Consider the following 25,414-nt stretch of genomic DNA (forward strand, 5'->3'; position numbering starts at 1 on the left):
TGTGCTGGCTCTGCCCCTGATCTGCCTAGTTTACAGTCTCAGCCAATCCTATGGGGAAGTATTGTAATTTGCTCAGACTGCCACTTCTAATGATGTCAGCAGACAGTCTGTTTACAGGCAGAGTCAGCAGCTGCAGACTTGAATACAAGTAATATTTCACTATATTTAGGGAGGCAAGAAGGGGCCAGGGTGGTGGTTTTAACATAATAGGGTCAGAAATACCGTATATACTCGAGTATAAGACGAGTTTTTCAGCACATTGCCATAATACAGACAAGGACCGGGGGCTGTCAGGAAGCTGTAACTTACCTTCACCGCAGCTCCTGTCAGCTCCCTTCTCTCTCCTCCGTCCGTGCAGCTCCCAGGTCAGCTTCCTCTGCAACTCTCGCGAGAGCCGCGGGGTCAGAGCGTTGCCACGGGTTACCGTGGCAACGCTCCGCGCGGCCGCAAGAGTTGCAGAGGGAGCTGACCTGGGAGCTGCACGGACGGAGGAGAGAGAAGGGAGCTGACAGGAGCTGCGGTGAAGGTAAGTTACAGCTTCCTGACAGCCCCCCCACTGGACCACCAGGGAGTGAGAGCCCCCCTCCCTGGCCAGCTAACAAGCAGGGAGGGGGTACGAAAAAAAAATAAAAAAAATAATAATAAAATAAAAAAAATAATAATAACATAAAAAAATATATATATTACAATAATAATTAAATAATAATAATAATTAATAAAATGCCCACCCCCACCAATGCTCTGCACTCACACACACACACTGCACTCACACACACTGCATTCATACACACACTCATACACACACTGCACTGCATTCATTATATACACACACTGCATTCATACACACACTGCATACACACTGCATTCATACATACACACTGCACTCATACATACACACTGCACTCATACATACACACTGCATTCACACTGCACTCATACACACACTGCACTGCATTCATTATATACACGCTGCACTCACACACTGCACTCATATACACACTACACTGCATTCATTATATACACACTGCACTCATACACACACACTGCACTCATATACACACACTGCACTCATATACACACACTGCACTCATATACACACACTGCACTCCATTCATTATATACACACTGCATTCATACACACACTGCATTCATACATACACTGCATACACACTGCATTCATACATACACACTGCACTCATACACACACTGCACTGCATTCATTATATACACACTGCACTCATACAGACACACTGCACTCATATACACACACTGCACTCATATACACACACTGCACTCCATTCATTATATACACACTGCATTCATACACACACTGCATTCATACATACACACTGCACTCATACACACACTGCACTGCATTCATTATATACACACTGCACTCACACACTGCACTCATATACACACACTACACTGCATTCATTATATACACACTGCACTCATACACTGCACTCCATTCATTATATACACACTGCATTCATACACACACTGCACTCATACATTCACACTGCACTGCATTCACACTGCACTGCATTCATTATATACACACTGCACTCACACTGCATTCATTATATACATACTGCATACACACTGCACTCATACACACACTGCACTGCATTCATTATACACACACTGCACTCATACACACACTGCACTCATATACACACACTGCACTCCATTCATTATATACACACTGCATTCATACACACACTGCATACACACACAGCATTCATATACACACTGCATTCATACACACACACACACACACACACTGCATTCATTATATACGCACACTGTAAATAAATATTCAGTTAATATAACTTTTTTAGGATCTAATTTTATTTAGAAATTTACCAGTAGCTGCTGCATTTTCAACCCTAGTCTTATACTCGAGTCAATAAGTTTTCCCAGTTTTTTGGGGTAAAATTAGGGGCCTCGGCTTATATTCGGGTCGGCTTATACTCGAGTATATACGGTACATGATTGTGTTCCTGACCCTATAGTGCTCCTTTAAGCAAGAGTATGTGAAGAGTAGTTAAGGTTGCCACCTTTCTTGGAAAAAAATACCAGCCTTAATCATTTGTATAATTAGTTAAGCGTGACATCACATGATGTAAATCACAAGGAGTGACATCAGAGAAAATTCTGTAAAATCACCAACAAACTACTCACAGTTTGATTCTGCTGTATAGATGGATTGCTCCCAGTGTCTCCCTGTCTCCCAGTGTCTCAGTCTCGAAAGTCACCCAGTGTCTCAGTGTCCCTATGTATCACAGTGTCAGTGTCCCCATGTCGCCCAGTGTCTGTGTCCCCAGTGTCCCAATGTCTCAGTGTGTCCCCATGTCACTAGGATACTAGAGACATGGGGATACTAGAGACATGGGAACACTGAGATACCCTCGGAAACTGGGAGACAGGGGGACACGGAGACATTTAGGGAAACTGGGAGAAATGGGGACACTGAGACACTAGGGACACAGACACTGGGAGACATGGGGACACTAAGACACTAGGGACACAGAGACATGGGAACACAGACACTGGGAGGCTAGGGGACACTGGCTGGGAGACAGACACTTGGGGACACTGGGAGACATGGGGACAGTTGGGACATAGACATGGGGACACTGGGACATATAGGGACACTGTGAGACATGGGGACACTAGGCACACTGAGACACTAGGAACACAGACACTGGGGAAATAAAAAAAATAATAATAACATAAAAAATATATATATATTACAATAATAATTAAATAATAATAATAATTAATAAAATGCCCACCCCCACCAATGCTCTGCACTCACACACACACACACTGCACTCACACACACTGCATTCATACACACACTCATACACACACTGCACTGCATTCATTATATACACACACTGCATTCATACACACACTGCATACACACTGCATTCATACATACACACTGCACTCATACATACACACTGCACTCATACATACACACTGCATTCACACTGCACTCATACACACACTGCACTGCATTCATTATATACACGCTGCACTCACACACTGCACTCATATACACACACTACACTGCATTCATTATATACACACTGCACTCATACACACACACTGCACTCATATACACACACTGCACTCATATACACACACTGCACTCATATACACACACTGCACTCCATTCATTATATACACACTGCATTCATACACACACTGCATTCATACATACACTGCATACACACTGCATTCATACATACACACTGCACTCATACACACACTGCACTGCATTCATTATATACACACTGCACTCATACAGACACACTGCACTCATATACACACACTGCACTCATATACACACACTGCACTCCATTCATTATATACACACTGCATTCATACACACACTGCATTCATACATACACACTGCACTCATACATACACACTGCACTCATACACACACTGCACTGCATTCATTATATACACACTGCACTCACACACTGCACTCATATACACACACTACACTGCATTCATTATATACACACTGCACTCATACACTGCACTCCATTCATTATATACACACTGCATTCATACACACACTGCACTCATACATTCACACTGCACTGCATTCACACTGCACTGCATTCATTATATACACACTGCACTCACACTGCATTCATTATATACATACTGCATACACACTGCACTCATACACACACTGCACTGCATTCATTATACACACACTGCACTCATATACACACACTGCACTTATATACACACACTGCACTCCATTCATTATATACACACTGCATTCATACACACACTGCATACACACACAGCATTCATATACACACTGCATTCATACACACACACACACACACACACTGCATTCATTATATACGCACACTGTAAATAAATATTCAGTTAATATAACTTTTTTAGGATCTAATTTTATTTAGAAATTTACCAGTAGCTGCTGCATTTTCAACCCTAGTCTTATACTCGAGTCAATAAGTTTTCCCAGTTTTTTGGGGTAAAATTAGGGGCCTCGGCTTATATTCGGGTCGGCTTATACTCGAGTATATACGGTACATGATTGTGTTCCTGACCCTATAGTGCTCCTTTAAGCAAGAGTATGTGAAGAGTAGTTAAGGTTGCCACCTTTCTTGGAAAAAAATACCAGCCTTAATCATTTGTATAATTAGTTAAGCGTGACATCACATGATGTAAATCACAAGGAGTGACATCAGAGAAAATTCTGTAAAATCACCAACAAACTACTCACAGTTTGATTCTGCTGTATAGATGGATTGCTCCCAGTGTCTCCCTGTCTCCCAGTGTCTCAGTCTCGAAAGTCACCCAGTGTCTCAGTGTCCCTATGTATCACAGTGTCAGTGTCCCCATGTCGCCCAGTGTCTGTGTCCCCAGTGTCCCAATGTCTCAGTGTGTCCCCATGTCACTAGGATACTAGAGACATGGGGACACTAGAGACATGGGAACACTGAGATACCCTCGGAAACTGGGAGACAGGGGGACACGGAGACATTTAGGGAAACTGGGAGAAATGGGGACACTGAGACACTAGGGACACAGACACTGGGAGACATGGGGACACTAAGACACTAGGGACACAGAGACATGGGAACACAGACACTGGGAGGCTAGGGGACACTGGCTGGGAGACAGACACTTGGGGACACTGGGAGACATGGGGACAGTTGGGACATAGACATGGGGACACTGGGACATATAGGGACACTGTGAGACATGGGGACACTAGGCACACTGAGACACTAGGAACACAGACACTGGGAGACATGGGGACACTAAAACATTTGGGGACACTAAGACACTAGGGACACAGATACATGGGAACACAGACACTGGGAGACTAGGGGTCGGGGACACTGGCTGGGAGACAGACACTTGGGGACACTGGGAGACATGGGGACAGTTGTGGACATAGACGTGAGGACACTGGGACATATAGGGACACATGGGTCACTAGGCACATTGAGAGACATAGGACACAGACACTGGGAGACTTGGGAACACAGACACTAGAGACACTGGCTGGGGGACACTGGGAGACATGGGGACGATGTCCCTATGTCTTACAGCATCCCCATGTGTCTCAGCATCCCCCTGTGTCCCAGTGTGCCCTAGTGTCTCAGTGTCCCCATGTTTTCCAGTGTCCCCTAGTGTCTCAGTGTCCCCTAGTGTCTGTGTCCCCATGTGTCCCCTTGTGTCTCAGTGTCCCCATATGTCCCTTAGTGTCTCAGTGTCTCAGTGTCCCCATGTTTTCCAGTGTCCCCATGTTTTCCAGTGTCCCCAAGTGTCTGTGTTCCCATATGTCCCCTAGTGTCTCAGTGTTCCCTAGTTTCTCAGTGTCCCCTAGTGTCTCAGTGTCCCCATGTGTCCCTGCTGCCTTTCCCCCATCCCTCACTTACCTGAGCTGTAGAGCTGTTGTCTGGACTCTGTGCTGTGTTGCTGCTCCCCCAAGGATCAGTGAGTAGAAGAGAGAGGCAGGGATATGCTGTAACTTCCTATCCCTGCCTCTCTCCACACACAGTGACCCCTACTGGCCGGTGCTGGTATTGCAGAGTAATCTATTTATTTTCTCATTTATTCTGAGAAAAATACCTGCATTTGTATTGCTGGTATTACTGCAATACCAGCATGGCCAGGCAGCCTCAAATACCGGCTGTGCCAGTAAAATACCAGTCAGGTGGCAAACCTAAGAGTAGTGTGTAAAAAAAAAAAATACTTTTTTTTTATTTTTTAAATGGGCCTATTCCATGGGCCTGGGCCTGGAGCTGCAGCTCCATCAGCCCCTATGTTAATCCGGCCCTGCTAACAGAAGCCTCTACTTCGACTCTCAGGTCTTAGATTTCGGTTACATGGTACTTTCTAATGTTTCCTTACCTTTTAGTAAATTTGGTTATTAAATAATGTCTGTTTTCCATCTCTTTATTTGACTGCTTTGGTTTTACTAATGTAGAATGCGGTCATTCATACTTAATGTAATGTTCTTTTCCTGGTTATTGTCCATGACAATATATTTACTTCCCTCCTTTTTTTAGGTTGATCTATTTTTGAGTGACAAATTACAAGATACGATGGCAGGGTTAGTAACTTAAGTAATTTCAAAGTGAATTTCAAATTCAAGGCCATTCTAGTATAACATTCTCTATATCAACCATGCTTTAATTTTTTTTCAATGTTAACCAAGTATACAGAATAGTAATCTTGCAATTATAATAGCATTTTAAATTGCTTCTCGTGTTGGAAAATGCAATCCATAATTGTTACTATAACAGGGTTATTAACTAAAGTGAATTTCAAACTTGAGGTCAAAATAGTCAAATTGGAAAAATTCTCTTAGTCAGATATACATTCAGGTCGGCTACTTTGGCCTTAAATCTAAAATTCACTTCGACATTACTTTTAATTTTCACTTTAGTGAATAATCCTTTTAATTTCCAATTCAGCTGTTTGTTTGTTTGTTTTTTTCCAACTTGACTATGTGGGTCTACATTTTGCAAATCAGTTTTCTATTCAGCACAATACACTGTTTAACAAATGTATTTTCATCAATAATAAAACAGCTCATCAATAATAAATAATGACAATTTACTAATGCATTCATGCTACTTAGCATCTGTAGATGATAAAGCGTGCAGTAGGCTAAGCAAGCAACCTTGCAAATATTCCTTTATATTTATACGTACATTTAAAGGCCCAATTTCCTGGGATACACTAGCAGGGTTTTTATTTAAAGTAGGAATTTTAAGTGAATTTCAAAATTTAGACCGACATAGACAAACTGGAATCAAAGCTGACTTGGAACATTTTTCCAATTCAGCTACTTTGACCTTAAATTTGAAATTAACTTTTAATTCTCAAAAAGTAACTGAACTGGAAGCATGGCTTATTTAGAATTCGTATGAATTGTTGCCAGTGTAATAACGTTAGAGCTTAGTGGGGGTGTAAATCAGGCTTCCCCAAACTCTGGCCCTCCAGATGTTGCTAAACTACAACTTCCATTATTCTCAGCCTATTTCATTCATGGAATCATGGGACGTGTAGTTTAGCAACATCTGGAGGGCCGGAGTTTGGGGAAGCCTGGTCTAGATGTTAAGATGGAAGGTGTGGTGCAGTAATAAATGAAAAATAATCACTTGCAGTTCAGGTGTGCCAACAACTAGTCTTTAGTAAATACAACAATCATTAACATCTGCAAGGTTAACTCACAGTCTTTACAGATGGCACACGTACACGGACATTTCCATGTTACATGCCTGCAAACTATCCCTTAGTGTAAATTTCACATTTACAGGAACACTATAGTATTAGGAATACATATTTAGCACCCCCTGTCTGCGACGTTTACAGGTGTCTCCATGGCTGAGGTCATTAATCCTGATGCTTTCAGCCATAGGAAAGCATTGGGAGGCTATTGCACAAACATGGCAAAATGCTGCCCGGGCCAATCAGCATCTCCTCATAGAGATGCATTGCATCAGTGCAGGGCCGCCATCAGAAATTTTGGGGCCCCTAACACAGCTTAAGGTCTGGGCCCCTGGGGGCCCGCCTCCAGGACGGCCCCAGGGCTCGCCTCCAGGACGGCCCCAGGGCCCGCCTCCAGGACGGCCCCAGGGCCCGCCTCCAAATCCCGCCCACAGATATACACACACATGAAATATGTGATATATGTGATATATACACACTGAAACAAAGGGACACAGATACACACATACTAACACACACATACATACTAACAGACACACATACTGAAAAAGACATGAACTTGATGGATGCAAGTCTCTTTTCAGCGTTGCAACTATGTAACTCTGCAACTATGTAACATGAACACATACTGAAACAGACATAAGCACATATACAGACATACATAGTGACACACAGACACATACTAACATACATACATACGCATACACATGCATAAGGACATACAGACACACACACACATACACACACATACTGACAGACATACAGACACATACAGACAGATAGACATACATACTGACTGACAGACAGACATACATACTGACTGACAGACAGACACACCCATACAGACCTAAATACATACATACTGACATACACATACATACACACATGCATCTCATTTTTCATCCACCCTCCTGTTTCTTACCTTTACGTTGCAGGAGGGTGGCTGTGGCTGATGGGAGTCGGCTGGCTCTCCCTCTTCACAGCCTCCATCCTGCGCGGAGTTACCCTTTGACGAAGTTATTGTTATTGTTCTTAAGTACATTTTAGTTACAGAAATTCTGATCAGTAACTTACCTAAAATTTCTCAGAACAGCCCCTCCCCTGGCCACACCACCCACTCACACCCCTAAAATTAAAGTGTACTTCTTTGTCCAGTTAAAATGTTGTGAGGTATGCTGGAGTATAATCATTCATGACCAGATATTCTTTGTTTTAGTTAAAATGATCGGATTTGTTATTGGTCACCTCTCTGTTAAACCTATATGTCCCAATCCTGGGTACTTGATGGCTTAACTCTGAAGTTGAGCTACCAGGCAGTGAAAATTTCTATAGACGTGGTGAGATTGGTTTAACTCATGGTCCACTCCCTGGCTAGCATCACACAACGTGGGTTATACCCTCAAACTTGTTTTGTTGCCATTCCTGTCCTTTCTAGGCCTGCCATCCATTATTTTTCTTCCATAACAAGAAGAGAAGAAGGGAAGGGTAAGACCTCTGCATCACTCCTGGTGTTCCCAGGTGGGATAAGCAATCTCATTATCAGTAGTCTTCTCCAGACTGCTCTATTCCTACATATTCACAAAATGTTGTTGGACATGTCATGGCTATTTATTCCATTGCAGGGAATATTATGCAAACAGAACAATTGATATAATTCATACATGCGTCTCTTGATACAGACCTCAGTGACAAAAGGCTGGAGGTGGTTGGTCTGGAGGGAGCCATGGAAATGGGCCAGATCTATACAGGACTGAAAAGTGCAAGGAAAAGATTAGCGAAATGTTCAGAGATTACTATAAGGTGAGCCACACTTTGTAATATATACTGTCTTTCTATGAAATGCCAAGAGAAAAAAAAAATCAATCCATGCACTGCAAGAGAGTTGTCAATAAATTAAACTATGTATTGTTATAACATTTGCTATTTTTCTAAACAGTCTGGCATTGTGATGTAGCTGGTTATGTTTGCTACAACAAATGTTTCTGCTTAGGATCATCACAGTGATCATTTTGTTTTACCAGAACTACAAAGCCACTTCCAATGCAGATTGATGGAGAGCCTTGGATGCAGCCGCCATGTACGGTAAGAAAACACATTGTCGTGAACCCTGGGCATGTCCCTATTCCACCAGGCAGTGTGCTATAGAGAGAGCTGCACTTCCAGATTGTAGTGATAATGAATAGAATTAGCTGATAAGTATGTATGACCTTTACAAGACCTCATCTGAATTTTCTGTTCCTGCGTGACATAGTATAATTGGTCTTGAAAGGACCTGAAATATTTTTTCGATGTTGTACAATGAATGGACTCGTGTTAAACAAACGAACCTCCTTTCTCCAGGGCTTTTTAAGCAAGCTTTAAACCAGGCATCTCAAACAATCAGAATTGTAAATGGTCGAAAAATCATAAGAATAGTGATGAAGCTTTAGAGATGCCTGCTTTAAGCCATTAAAAGGATGAACACGATCTGTTACTCAATGGTTCTTAACTTTGTGCCAAGCTGAAAGAATGGGTCCCACAAGAAGGAATAGGAATGTGATTTACTAGGACAGCTTTGCTTTCCCAGTGCAATACAGAACCCTTTGAAACTAGAAGAGTCACTCTAAGGTATTTTATTGTTAATTATATAGCACTTAATGAATGGGCAGCTGAGATAATTTTGGAAAATTTAATTCTGGACACGTAACACTAGAAAAGATAACAGAAAGAGTTTGATTCCACAGATGTGGAGATGTGTGCTTTTTGTTTTCTATTTCGTTGTTGCGGATCTCTGATTTTTCTCATGGTTTTGGAAGAATACAGACAATACCTAGGGATATTGCACCCAGAGTTACCTATTAAAGAGTTCTACATCCCTTACCTTGCACTGCTGGAGATTATATAACAGACATGGAATGGGTCATCAAACTAATGCCATGTACATAATTTTGATCCTGGCATTAAAATGTTCAGAACCAGTAATATATTGGCACCTAGGATTACCTTAAACACTGACAAAACTGTTCGTTTTGAATGGGAAATTATTTGTAAATGTGGTTTACTGCCCTTTTTCTAGCTCCGTCTCCTGTTTTATTAGTAATCACGAGTTGAGCTCGATCCAATTCAGGACCATCATACCATAAAGCAGCGTTTCCCAGTTGGTGTTTGGTTATTTGCCCATCGGGTGGCCCTAAGGGCCATCTGATGGGCATTGCTGCAAAGGACCCGGTCAGCGCTGCGGCCGATTAATTGCGCGACCGGGTCCTCATTGTATGGGATGCTGGGAGGAAGTGACGGACACGGATTTCCTCCCAGCTGCATATAGAAAACGCCGCGCTGGAGGGAGAGAGGCAGCAGCCGGCAGTGAGCAACTCCCCCACACAACAGCCTCAGCCAGCAAGTCACCCTCCTGCAGACAACAGGTATACTAACAGGAGGGTGACTGCAAATATAAAAAATGGCATGTGTGTGTATTTGACAGTGTGTGTGTGTATATATATCTGTGTAAAATCTTTGTGTCACTGTGTGTATTTGAGTGTGTGTATTAATGTCACTGTGTGTATCTGAGTGTTTGTATCTGTTTGTTTGTGTCACATTGTGTATCTATGTGTATGTGTCACTGTGTTTACCTGCGTCAGTATGTATCTGAGTGTATGCGCCAGTGTGTGTATCTTTCAGTGTGTGTGTGTATATAGGTGTGTGTGTGTGTGTGCCAGTGTGTGTGTGTATGTGCCTGTGTGGTATCTTTCAGTGTATCTGTGTGTCGGTATGCGTGTGCCAGTGTGTGTATCTGTGTGTCCCACGATGTTGATACACTGTGTCAAAGGGTTCCATGGGAAAAATTAATTGGGAACCCCTGCCATAAATATAGGTTTAGTGGTACATTTTTAGGTACTACAGCTGTTACTTTAGCTCTTCTGAACAGGAATATTGGCGTTATAGGAATGTTAAGGTTGGACTCTAAATTAGTGTGGTATTTGCTAGTATCTAAAAAACATTCACATACAGGGCTACACTCATCCTTACATGATGGTCAGCAGAGTATCTAATCCTATTGATGCCCATGTGCTTTACTTTATGGGGCACTGGACTCTGCTGTCCCCAGAAATGTTCATGACTATCCCCACCCTAAAACAGAATGGTTGAAAGGTGTGGGATTATTGCAATTAAAATTTTACAATACATCCATGAAATATGTGCTGTTTTCTTTAGCGTCTACAAAGACTTTTTAAAATGTCTTTCTAATTTGGACTACCTGTGGTCACAGAGGGCATAAGGTGAATCATTGGTGAATTCCATTAACCTTTACCTTCTCCCTTAACGGATGCCGGTAGCTAATCAAACTCATAAAATGGGAATTTCTGAATAGCCTACTGCAACATTTTTTATATTGGTAAATACCACTCACACATATATGTAGGAGGAGCATGTGTATGTGCTTGTTGCAGAGATTGGAAATCTGTAGTACTATATGCATTGTAAGTTGATCAGTTCGATGGCCTTCAGACAACATTAATATAAGTTGTAGATTGACTTCCATTCAGATATACAGTATATTGAATGACCACCTCTTGTTTTGCAGATTACAATCACTCACAAGAATCAAGCTCCAATGCTGCTGGGTCCTCCACCGCGCTCATCAAGCTTCTTTTCCCTTAAATAAGCAGGATCATTTATGGAAACCCCAGAAAGTAAATGAAACACCAATAAGTCCATGGATCACCTGTAATATCTTATCACCACAGCTTGACGCTACAGTCACCAAGCTGTGGGATGGCTCATTCTACAGAAAAACTCAGAACTCTCAGACTTTTCCTGCTTTTGCGTACCATGGGTAACAGCTTGGCTACCACAGATTCAGAACATTCTGGGTATTTGTTAATTTTCAAACTTTAGTATAAAAAAATAAAATGTTTCAAACTCCTGAAGTGTAGGCTTCAGGAACATCTGAAAGTCTGTGAGCAGGAAAAAAAAAAGTCTGGCCAGATTGTGGCATAAACATTCATGTTTAGTAAGGGCATTCCCATAGCTTGCATGGGATTTTATTTTCTAGGTACATTTTAGGACCCCTACAAAAAAAAAAAATATTAAAACTGCCCTTTCAGTTACCAATATGTGCAGACCACTGAACAGCCTTATGCATGATCTTTGGACGGGAACTTTATCCCACAGGTGCCAAACTAATGGAGCTGTGATATTATGGACCAAAAATTATAATTTGGACCAAAAAAAAAACAAGTTATCACTTTGAGAGCCAGCATAATCGTGCAAAATACAATTTGTAACCTCTCAAAGACATCGATGACATAATCTCAAAATAAATCTGTGAATCCAGCTCAGTGAAATATAGAGATATTTAATGAAGGATGATGCTAAAAGACTAGAACCGCTGAAGCTCACCCTTTCCTTGCAGTTAATAATATAAATAGGTTTGTAACATGTTTACACTATCCAGTGTTTTGTTTTTATTGATTATACCCTTGAGAACCAATTATGACAACCTACTTAAACACCACCTGCCGAGCAATGCCCTACTCATTTAATGCAGGGCTTGACATTCTGGCATAAGGTGATTAAAGAGACACTGGAAACACTGTAACCGCTTCATCTCGTTGAAGTGGCTATAGTATCTGGAGGCCCTTAGTCCCATCCTTATGTTTAGTGTTAAACCATTAAAAACGGTTTAACGTTGAATAGTGATCAGCAGTAGCCCATTCCTTATGTGCTGTTTGGGTTAATGAGCCACATTGATTGGCTGAGAGTGTCAGATACCATTTTAGCCATACCAACAATTGGTGGTAGCGATAGGCTAGGGGAGTATGTAATATCTACCTTTGTGATATACCCAGTTGGGGCCAGGGACTCTTATGCAGAGTTAAACTTTTCAAAATTGGCAGTAGGGGACCCCAGGCACTAGAACCAATTCAATGAGATCACATGTTATAGTGCCTAGAGTGTCCCTTTAAGGACCAGTGATGTCACCACAAAGGGTTAAGTTAGATCTATAGATACTGGGCCAATGACAAATGTTTAGGAAATACAAGATGTACCGTATTTTTCGCTCCATAAGACGCACTTTTTTTCCCCTCAAAAGTGAGGGGAAATGTCTGTGCGTCTTATGGAGCGAATATGAAGTTTTACTTACCTGTCTTGTAGCGTTGGCCGGCAGCACAGGGCGCACCGCGGTACTGGAACTTCAATTCCAGGTTCCGGTTTCCGGCAGGACTGAAAGGAAGTGCGCACTCAGCTCAGTGTGCACACTTCCTTTCAGTCCCGCCGGAAACCGGAACCTGGAATTGAAGTTCCAGTACTGCGGTGCGCCCTGTGCTGCCGGCCAACGCTACAAGACAGGTAAGTAATTATGGGACAAGGGGAGGGGGACAATATGGGAGAGAAGAGAAGACTATGGGGAGGGGGGGATGAATACTATGGGGAGGGAGGGGGGGATGAAGACTATGGGGAGGGAGGGAGGGAGGGGGGATGAAGACTATGGGGAGGGAGGGAGGGGGGGATGAAGACTATGGGGGGGGAGGGAGGGAGGGAGGGGGGGATGAAGACTATGGGGAGGGAGGGGGGTGAAGACTATGGGGAGGGAGGGAGGGGGGTGAAGACTATGGGAAGGGAGGGAGGGGAGGATGAAGACTATGGGAAGGGAGGGAGGGGAGGATGAAGACTATGGGGAGGGAGGGAGGGGGGATGAAGACTATGGGGAGGGAGGGAGGGGGGGATGAAGACTATGGGGAGGGAGGGGGGGGTGAAGACTATGGGGAGGGAGGGGGGATGAAGACTATGGGGAGGGGGGGTGAAGACTATGGGGAGGGAGGGAGGGATGAAGACTATGGGGAGGGAGGGGGGGATGAAGACTATGGGGAGGGGGGATGAAGACTATGGGGAGGGGATGAAGACTATGGGGAGGGGGGATGAAGACTATGGGGAGGGGGGATGAAGACTATGGGGAGGGGGGATGAAACTAGGTGCGTCTTATGGTGAGGTGCGTCTTATGGAGCGAAAAATACGGTATATCCTTTCAAATCAGCATTCTACGTAACTCAGATATAATATGGTGTATGCATATGTAATTTTAAACTGTAATTAAACAATTATATTACAAATGGTACTATCCTTCCCAAATGTCACAAACACGGGAAATAAAATATTACTTGTAAGTTGTGTTTTTTCTTTGTGTACGAGTGTGTTTATGGTTATAGTATGTCAATTAAGAAACGTGTCTATTAAAAAGTCGTGCGGACCTTGAAATAAGACTCGCAAGAAATTAACCATCCCATGTAATTAATAAAATGAAAAGACTATTTGAATTGCAAGCAATCACACTTGAAATTGCACCAGTTACAGGCCGTATAAAGGAAACCCTGTGTAAGTTTGCCCTACTTCATGCTTTCTTGAGGAAAACTAGAATTTAAACACACAAGATGACAGCCCAGGGCCACATGTAAAGCAAAACAGATCGGCTGTATCACAAAGACCGGTCTCTGTTGACAACTCCAGTCACAACAACGAATACACTTTATTTTACTATACAATCATTCCGATACTGCAACATCAGCCTCTCCTATTGATAAGCTGAATGATTTCCTTGAGGATATGATGCCATCATATCTTTAATAGCTGTCACAGCACTGTGCATGTTTCTCTTTCCACCAAAAATTTATGAGACTATAAGGTGAAAAAAAAAAAGCTCAGAAAAAAACCTGCAGCACATTCCATATTTGGTACAGATCAAAAACAACATAAAATTCTCAGGTCCTCATGTGATTACACCGTAAAAAAGATGTCACAGCTGCTTATTTAGTCCCAAGAAAAAGTGAAAGCTGCAAAGGACAGGTTTGCTTTTTACATTAATATAAATTTATAACTATCTACATGTAAAAAGAGACTTACTAAAGCGTTGATGTCTACAAATTCAGGGCTTAACATTAATGATATATCAACTACACAGCTATGTCACAAATTTTGAGAATTATATTAGATATACTTTGTGCATTACTAATTTATGTATAATATTGTCCTGTACTACTGTAAATATATGTATGTGTATACTGTAAATCTTCACATCTCACCACTACCATACAGGAAAGCCGCACTACCTGTAACAGCGCCCCACCTACCAAGAGTTAGCTTGAACTGGCTTGGTTCCAAGAAAGAAGCTGGTTGTCTCTTTCCTTGCTGTAACTATCCAAGATCTGCTTTAACCCCTTAAGGACACATGACGTGTGTGACATGTCATGATTCCCTTTTATTCCAGAAGTTTGGTCCTTAAGGGGTTAAACGGATACTATATTCACCAAAACAACTTTGGCTGAAGCTGTTAAATTCTCTGCCATTAGGAGTTAAATCGCTTTTGGTTCTGTCCATGAAGTCCTAGCCACACTGCGTGCATAAAGAAAGAAATGTTTTCAATCAGGTGATAACTTGTTTTAGAAGGTTGCATCTCCTGCTCTGTACATTGAATCTGAATCACACACACACAGCTCCTGCAAGGTCCAGCAGGCTATTAACACTGCAGGAAACTGAAATAAGGTAAGTGCCAACATTAGATCTCACTTTACATGAAATGTTTAGGAAGGCTGTGCACATAACATAGTTACATAGTTATGTTATAGAATTATTAAAACCTTTATTAAATTTCCCCATTAACTCCATTAACTTCATTATATGACAGATTTTCCTAACAGCATTTAGAATATTAGAAAGAGAATATATTTTCTAGAAGGATATGAGTAACACCGGAATTGTCAAGTTCCTGTGATATGAAACATTGTATGCCATAGTTAGATCATGAGAACTGTACTAATGAAATGTCCATTCACTAAAAAGCCTTGAACCTGACCTCGAATCTAACATCACTAACTACTCAAAATGGCGCCTAAAGCCCCCCTCCCATCGAGTAAAGCCTCGTGCTATCAAGATGGCGTCTGAGCCATCGTGTCCACACCCGTGTCCAAGATGACGCCACCTCTAGGTGGGAGGACATTTAGCCAGCCACTTAGTACTTAAGCCAATTAATAATATTGATGGGTGGGTATTGACATAGCCACTTAACACCTAACCGAATTAGTGATGTTTATTTGTTGTTATCTTGATATTCTATGATGATGTAATATTGCTCTTATAAGGGTCTGTGAGCCCGCTTTTTAACCAGATGCCATTAAATTTTCTCGAAGTTCTTTTAACCTGAACTCCGTGTGTCAGTGTGAATTTACTTCTGCGTATACGCAATTTAATAATCTTAAATTTGGACAGGAACAGATAGACATTCAAACTTATTTGTTTGCTTAAAAGAATCTATATCAATTTGGCGCATCCAACGTGGGGCTCCGGGTTATGGCTTTTGGCCGGTCAGCCGTCCTAGAAGACGCTGGACGGAGGAATCCTGGGGGAAGGAAAGGAAACTGATCACCTCCCAGTACACGGTAGAGACTGCTGCAGAGCCTAGCCGGTATGTTCCAGCCCCTTTGATTGACCCGTCCCAGTGTCTGCGACTGCTGCCGGGAGGACATCAAAGTCAGGTAATAACTTGCCCGGGGCCTTATTGTTACCCACCTGTTTACCTGCATTTTGCCTATCTGTTGCCTGGGTGTGTTTGTATTGGTCTGTCTTTAGCTTAAGTGCCTGGGTAGAGTGTTTGCCTGTTTACCCCTTTTGGGATAAAGGGGGGTGGACCTGTGGAAGTTTTCCTGGGGGTCCCCTGTTGCCTGTTTACCCCTTTTAGGAGCCACGTGGCTGTGGCTGTAAGGAAAAAGGGGGGTGGACCTGTGGAAGTTTTCCTGGGGGTCTTCTTTTGCCTGTTTACCTCTTTTAGGTGCCGGGTAGCTGCGGCAGTAAGGAAAAAGGGGGGTGAGGGATCTGTGGAGGTTTGTGTAGACTCATAGCTTCCTGGGGGTTCCTTTGGTGTCACTTTGATAGCCTAGCTAGCCTCATTGTGCACATTGCTCTGCTTGCAGAGAGGTGGTACCCTCCAGCCTCGAGCGCTGAGGCTGGTGGCATTCCAATTTTTCTTATTTGTGGCGCGTGGATTCGGGCAGGTATTGCTGTCTCCATCACCACGTGGTAGTGAGACTTACGGGTGGGTCCGTAGGGGCACTACGGGAGTGAGGGAAGTGGTGGTCACGGATACCGGACCGCTGTAACGGGGGAGGCGTACGGATCTCGGGCCGGTGTTAGCTGTTTTCCGTAGCCGCTGGTAGTGAGACTTGAGGAAGTCATTCTCCGAGCGGGGACACTACGAGGTTGAGGGAGGTGGCTTTGGCCACATGAGTAAAGGAAAGGGATTACTGTTGAATTTATTTGAACTGTGATGCATGCACTGTATTTCAATTGAAATGTTGTCTTAATTGGGAGTCATTCAAACTCCTGTGTCTATCTTTACTTTCACTGTTTACTTTTACTCTACTTCCTGTGTTATTTACACTTTCCCCTCCCATTTCTCTTTGTGAGAGAAGTGATTGGTCACACACTTCTCACCTCGCTCCAATCCTTGGCTACCTCGGGTAGGCGGAATAAGTGACTAGTCTACGTTTTGGGAAGACGCACGTAGGGACCCACCCTTACGTGGCAGTCGAGCATTGTAGACCCTCTGTTTCATTTTCTTCCTCTATATCTGGGACGCCTTTTATAGGGGGAATGGGACAGGGGTTAGATAAGCCCAGTAAGGGCTGGTTAGCGTGTGATCTAGTTGAAGACTTCCTTGCCTAATCCAGCTATTCCATCCGTCATTCCTCCTCTACGCTCACTCTCCGTCAATAATCCTACCCTCCCACTTGCATCCACCCAGTCCACTAACCCCTCCTCACTTGCTATTCCACATCCTACTACACCCGCTTTGGTCCCTCCTACTACACCTGCCTCTGCTAATCTCTCTCCGTCCTCCCTTCTGCCTACTCCTCCCGCAGCCCAAGTTCCCGCCTCCCCACCTTCACTTCCCTACCCCGGATATCCCACCTCCCTTCCTAATCCCTACCCAGCTATCCCGCCCTCCCCAGGTTCCGCCTTAGCCCCTGCCCAAATGGCCTGGCCGTACCCCAACCCCTATCCCGTGGCCCTGTCCTATCCAAACAATCCCTACTTCCCTTCCCTAGCCACACCCCAGGCCCCATTCACGCCCATCCCGGTACAGTCTGCCCCGGATGTGCCCACATCCAACATGGCCGCCACTACCTCTCTTGACCCTAACGCTGCTTCCTTTCACGCCTCCAATATGGCGGCCCCCAGTAATCCAGCACCCCTAATGCCGGTACTTCCTAATGATTTCTCACCCCGAGCTCATAACCCACTGGCCACCCCGGCATCCGGGATCCCCTCATATCCCCCGGTCCTGACACCTCAAGCGGCTCCACTTCCCAGAGGGGTCCAGGTCACATATGAAGATGAGTATGAAGAGGCTGGCTCTCATGGTTACCATGGCTCCCCGGATGCCATAGAGCCTCAGCCTTGCTGTTCCCTCGATGATCCTTTCGGACATATGGGCCGGGGAGAGCAGGCCCCTCCTAAATATGTTTCTTTTAATCCCACTCAGGCTAGTGCTTTGATGAAATCACTCCCTGACCCAGAAAAGCAACCAATGCCTTTTTACAGAGGGATAGTTCAGATTCAAAAGACCTATTCCGCCGCATGGCGTGATTTACTAAGCATTTGTGCCATCAAGGCCGGAGATGCTTACTGGCCTAGCATAGCCCGCCACCTCAGCACAAATTTGCTTGAGACTGATACTGATTACTCTTCAGGAATAGCATTCTGCAACCAGCTAAAGGACTGGGCTAAGGACAAACTTGCAGATCAGGCTGCTGGCCTTACTGATATTGTGCAGGAAAAAGGAGAATCAGTGGAAAGGTTCCATGCAAGACTGTTTCAAGTGTTCTCAGATTTGGGATTTGATCTTACTAATAAGATCCATTCTAAAATGCTGTCTGGTTCCTTTGCCCTAGGCATCAAAGATTCTATACGCAAGGGGATCATTGCTGCACGCCCTGAATATAGAGTTGTTCCTCTGGATACATTACTCCAAGTGGCTAGGGTACTAGAATCTGCTCAGACTCCAAGGAAGCCCAATGCAGCTCCCCTTATGGTGTCCCGTCCTGGCACTGTTCCCAGAGCAACCAGACCCGAAGATGGATTCTGCTTCAATTGCAAAGCAAAAGGGCACTTCAAAAATGAGTGCCCAGAACCCAAGAAAGTGATCAAGTCTGCTCCTGCCCCCAAGACCCCAAAAGCCATTGCACTTGTTGAGGAACCAGAAGATTAGGAAATTGGCAAGCCTGTGTCATTAACCCCTGTCATGGCAGTGTCTTCAGGGGATCAGGGGGTGCCACTTGCCACTGTGACTCTACCCATTGAAGGACAACCTACTACATTTCTTGTTGACACAGGTGCAGCCCGAAGTGTTCTACGAGAACAAGACCTGCCAGACCCATCATTTCTGTCACAAATTGATGTCTCTTGTGTAGGAGTGGATGGCCTACCAAGACAAAGTCCTTTAACAACTCCTTTACGGGTTGGCAACTACCCTAGCTTGCTTGCTCGTTTTGTGGTGTCCTCCACATGCCCCATTAACCTGTTAGGCGCTGATGTTCTTTCACGCCTGCAGGCATCTATCATCTTCACTCCAGATGGACAAGTAGAATTATCTACCCCTCTATCTGATTCAGACACCTCAGCTTTGTGCTCCCTACCCCTGATGCTACATCTTGAAGAACCCCATGGGGATGCAAAGGAACTGAGGTCTAATTTCCCTGATTCACCTGATTCCTGCAAAACTGTGGTCCTCAGGCCCAGAGGACATAGGTCACCTAAAAGTCCCACCTGTGATGGTAAAACTCATTCCAGGAGCAAAGTTACCAAGGAAATCACAGTACCCTTTGAAACCAGCACAAGCTGCAGCTATCACAATTCAAATCCAAGCACTCCTGGAGAAGGGTGCTCTTGTCAAATGTGAATCACCATGCAACACCCCGTTATTTCCTGTGAAGAAAAAGACCCCCAAAGGGGAACCAGAGAAGTACAGAATGGTCCAGGATCTCCGTGCAGTGAATGAAGCAACAGTCCTGGACACCCCTATTGTGCCAAACCCACACACCCTGCTCTCTGGAGTTCCACCTTCTGCAAAGTACTTCACAGTCATTGATCTGGCCAATGCCTTCTTCAGTGTACCCCTGGATCCAGTCTGTCAATACCTGTTTGCCTTCACACATGAAAAACAACAGTATACATGGACTGTCATGCCCCAAGGGGCACAAAATTCTGCAAGTCAATTTGCAAAGGCCATGTGTTCTATTCTTGATCCATGGCAATCTGACCATCCAGAGGTTGTCTTGCTTCAGTATGTGGATGATTTGCTGCTCTGTGGAGATGACATACCCACAACAGAAGAATGCTCAATTAATCTCCTTTGCTATTTAGCAGAACAAGGATGTAAAGCTTCACTTCTCAAGCTTCAATTCTGTCAACCTACTGTTTAGAAAGTAACAGATCAAAGAACACGGTGTAGTTAATATAAAAAAATTAAAATGGGCAGCAACATACATATACAAGCGACTAAATATGAGTGTAAGCTCACGATATAGAATGCATGTGCGCTCCTAAATAAACTATAAGGATAATCAAAATTTATACAAATATAAATGTATTTATTATTCAATGATAAATAAAAAGATAGCTCAATAGATCTATAATTGATAAAGTTAATATAATATTAGACAAATGACATAATAAAGCTATCTAGATATATAAAAAAAAAAAAAAAAACACACAATTATATAAAAATGAAGCAAAAATATAAATGAGAAAACTCAATAAAAGTACCTAACCTCGGTGGGGGCCCCCACCGAGGTATAAACCAGAGGAATGCTCGGGAGCAGGACGAAGTCCGACGTGTGAGGAGTGTAGTGCTGGACCGCGGTCGGTGTCTTCTAAAAAGACCGCGGTGAATAGAGAAGGCACTCCAACAGGGGACGCGTTGCACCACGGTCGGTGCCTTCAAAAAAGACCGCGGTGTGTGGAGACCGGCCGGCAGCAGAACACGCCTCAAGTAGATACTCACGGGGATTCCTGCACCCGACCTCTTCCTGTAACAGCTGATCGAGGTATCAAGCTAGCAGCTGTGGCTCATCGACGCGTTTCGTCCCGCCCACGGGACTTTCTCAAGATGCAGAAACAGCCACAGTTCGAGCCTGACATTAGTGAGTATTAAATGCTGATGCAGATCTTCTCCCACGTCTCTGTGAATTGTAAACAGGGGTGTCTCTGATACAGACAATTCAGTGTCCCTCCCCTCCCGGCACTGGAACCTCGATTTTCAGTTTTAAAAGTGGTTATCAGTAGGTTCCTGGCGTCACCTAATATCTCCTGGAATAGCCCTGCTCCTGTCCACACCTTGAGCCACACCCAACCTACTGTTATCTTCCTTGGCCATTGTCTATCTCAGGGTACTAGACATCTCACCCGTGACCGAGTTAGAGCAGTACTGGATATTCCACCTCCAAGGACTTCAAAGTCTCTACATGACTTTCTAGGCCTCATTTCTTACTGCCGTGCCTGGATCCCAGAAGCTTCTCTGCTCATGCAACCACTCTATGATACCCTCAAATCAGACCCATTCTGCTTGACCATAGAAGCCCATGACAACTTCTGCACTCTAAAACGTGCTATTGCATCTGCTCCTGCCCTTGGCCTACCAGACTAAACCAAACCCTTCAAGTTATTTGTCTCTTAAAGACAGGGCCATGCTACAGGAGTTCTTACCCAAGCACATGAGTCTAGAGGACGACAAAGGCCTATTGGATTTTTCTCCTGCCAACTGGATATTGTGGCCAGAGGGACCCCTTCTTGCCTTCGGGCCGTTTTTGCAGCCAGGGAACTAATTGAAAGAACTGCAGACCTGGTCCTTGGCCACCCACTAGTTGTTTTGGCCCCTCATGACATTTCTACCATCATCAACCAAGTACAACTCAAGCATGTCTCTCCTGCCAGACACCTCCGCCTTCAATGTCATCTCCTGTTACCTGACAACATCACCCTCCAAAGATGTCAGGTTCTCAATCCATCCACCCTCCTTCCACTTCCTGAGGGGGGTATATACTATGGGTTTATCATGGATGAAACCTATATTTTCCTTCTTGCTGGCACCATCAAGAGGATGCATCCCAATTTATCCTTCTATGACGGACAAACACCTCTCTGTGATGGAGCAGGATATGCCTTCTGTACCATGTGGTACAAGCCAAACATCACTCCTGAACCTTGCTATGAAGATGAGCTCTATCATCTGGTAGAGGTGAAACTTACCTCACAAGACTTCTACTGTGACTCTGAAGGCAACAGTATGGTCTTGATTCATCTACCTCCAGAACTCAAACATTTGTATCATCATTGGGACATTGCCATTCCACATGTCCCTGTTACCAAGTTAAAGACAAGATCATGGAATGATCTTGGGCCCATGGCAAAATTTTGGGCCACCATGAATGAATCACAGCTACAGGAAAAAGGCGTTGTCAAATACCCAGCAACTGACCATCTAGAGGCATGGCCACGCCACTTCCTGGAAAATGAATTTCAAGATCTGGTCATAGTAAATGACTATGACCCAGAGACACCTCATGACTGTTTTGAACAGATGAAAATGGAGACAACACATCTACCAACCGTGCATGAGGATCCACTAGTAGATCCTGATCTCACTCTGTTTGTGGATGGTTCAAGGTATGCTGATGAAGAAGGAAAATACCACACAGGATATGCCGTAACCACAACAGATGAAATTATCAAGTCATCATCTTTACCACCAACAATGTCTGCACAAGAAGCCGAATTGCAAGCCCTGACTTCAGCGTGCAAGATCTCTGAAGGAAAGCGTGCAAACATCTACACTGATTCAAGATATGCACTGGGCGTGGCACATGACTTCGGATTAATTTGGAAAACAAGAGGATTTCTTACCACTGCCGGTACGCCAGTCAAACACAGTTCTGCAATCAAAGAACTAATGGATGCCCTCCTACTCCCAGAAGAAGTGGCCATTTTGAAAGTGAAGGCACACGGGAAATTTGATACAGATGAAGCAAAGGGTAACCATTTAGCTGATCAGGCTGCTAAGCAAGCGGCAAGAGAATTGCAGGAAGTGGATGAAGGAGTGTCCGGACACAAAGAAATTCCTATTTTTACCTTGCAGACTCTTCCTACTGACCTAAGAATCCTACGGGAACAGCAAGCTGCAATTGCCCCTGAGGAAATACAGAAATGGAAGAAGAAAGGAGCAGTCCTAGAAGATGGAGTATACTACAACAATCTTAGATTTTGCCTCCCTAAGAATTTATACCCAGCAGTCGTCCAATGGGCACATGGACCTGCACATCTGTCAAAAGACCTAATGGCTGCTCTCATACAGAAGTATTATGAAGCACCTGGAATTACTACACTGGTCAACAACTTTTGCAAGGCCTGTGTTATTTGCGCAAAGTGCAACCCAGGAAAACCAACCAAAGTGCCCTTGAAACACCTGGCTAAGCCTATGTACCCATTCCAGAGAATTCAGATTGACCACATACAAATGCCAAAGAGTGGTCCCCATGAATATGCACTAGTGATAGTGGATATGTTTTCAGGCTGGCCAGAAGCCTACCCAGTAACCAATATCACTGCCAAAACAACAGCAAGACGTCTGCTCACAGATATTGTATGTAGATTTGGACTACCAGAAGTTATTGAGAGTGACCACGGCCCAGCTTTTACAGCAACAGTGACTAAAGAAATTTGGACCATGGTAGATCCCTCCTCCAAAGAATGACTTTGAGGAAGCCTGGAGGAGGTACACCCATAAAATTAATCCTAAACATAGAGCATCCCAGCCCAACGGATGCAGACCAGTATGTAATGGGAATGTATTGGAAGAAAGGTTCCTATAACAAATTGGGGCACTTCTACCTAAAAGATATGTGCCACTCTCCAGAGTGGCAAGGGGCTACCCACATGGTCCCAAACCCATTAAAACCACACATCCAGTCCTTTAAAGACATGATGGCCATTGCTAACCCCACCTTTGAAGATACTATGGCTGCTGAAACAGGTTTTAATGTTAATTTATGGTTGGAATGGATGAAATATAATGCCAACAAACATAACAGAACCGCATGCTATGTGTGTGGTGGTGCCCGGCCTCACCTCGGCACCGTACCCTTGACTCTGCCATTAGAAATAGAAAATTGCATCTTAAGTCTTTTTGCCTACCATTACAATTTTAACAGGTCCCTCTGCAAAGCATGGACAGTAGAGTATCCCCACCTAACCAAGGATGTCAAACCCCCAGATGGTGTTACGATCTATAAGGGAAACTACACCTGTTATGCCAATTATGACGGAATTGGTAAGTTCATGGGTAACTTTTCAGAAGGATATTGTGCCACCTACAGAACTGTCCCTATGTACCTATTACAATTCCATACCAGGTCATTAGGAGATATTTACTGGTTGTGTGGGGATTTACAGTTAAGATCCAGAATGGACAAGGAATGGTGGGGTGAGTGTACTCTGGCTAAAGCCATCATGCCCATACATATTATCTCTGACACACACCCTGGCATACATGAGTCCATACACACACCAGCCAAGGTTAAGCGTGAAGCCCCAGTAAGAGGCAGTTTGGACCCCCACATTTATATTGATGCCATTGGGGTGCCTAGGGGGGTACCTAATGAATTTAAAGCAAGAGATGAAGTTGCTGCGGGGTTTGAGTCACTTTTTACCATAGTTACTGCAAACAAGAATTTAAATTGGATTAATTACATTTATTACAACCAACAACGCTTTGTCAACTACACCAGAGATGCCCTCCAGGGTTTAGCCGAACAATTGCAGGCCACATCCCAAATGTCCTTCCAGAACAGAATGGCCCTAGATATGATTCTAGCTGAGAAGGGGGGCGTATGTAAAATATTGCCCGACACCATGACCTGTTGTACCTACATCCCAGAAAACACAGGTCCTAATGGAAAGTCACCATGGCCATAGAGAAATTAAATAAGCTCTCTGAAGAGTTAAAAAGGAATTCTGGGGTGAAAGATCCCTGGGAAAGGTGGTTTGGTTGGATGACAGGGTGGCAAAAAGCTTTAATTCACATTGGTATGGCATTACTAATTTTTCTTTTTATTCTCGCTCTTCTCGTTTGTTGTGTCCT

General features: G+C 43.9%; 1 long non-coding RNA gene across 1 annotated transcript; it reads left to right on the forward strand.

The window, feature by feature from the left end:
- The first annotated feature begins 8,911 nt into the window (after positions 1 to 8,911).
- On the forward strand, positions 8,912 to 11,999 carry LOC134596091 (uncharacterized). Its single transcript, XR_010090333.1, has 3 exons — positions 8,912 to 9,051; positions 9,273 to 9,333; positions 11,813 to 11,999. It is a non-coding gene; the product is annotated as an uncharacterized LOC134596091 (long non-coding RNA).
- Positions 12,000 to 25,414: the final 13,415 nt, after the last annotated feature.

Source organism: Pelobates fuscus, chromosome 1 (genome assembly GCF_036172605.1).
Source record: "Pelobates fuscus isolate aPelFus1 chromosome 1, aPelFus1.pri, whole genome shotgun sequence".
Lineage (NCBI taxonomy): Eukaryota > Metazoa > Chordata > Amphibia > Anura > Pelobatidae > Pelobates > Pelobates fuscus.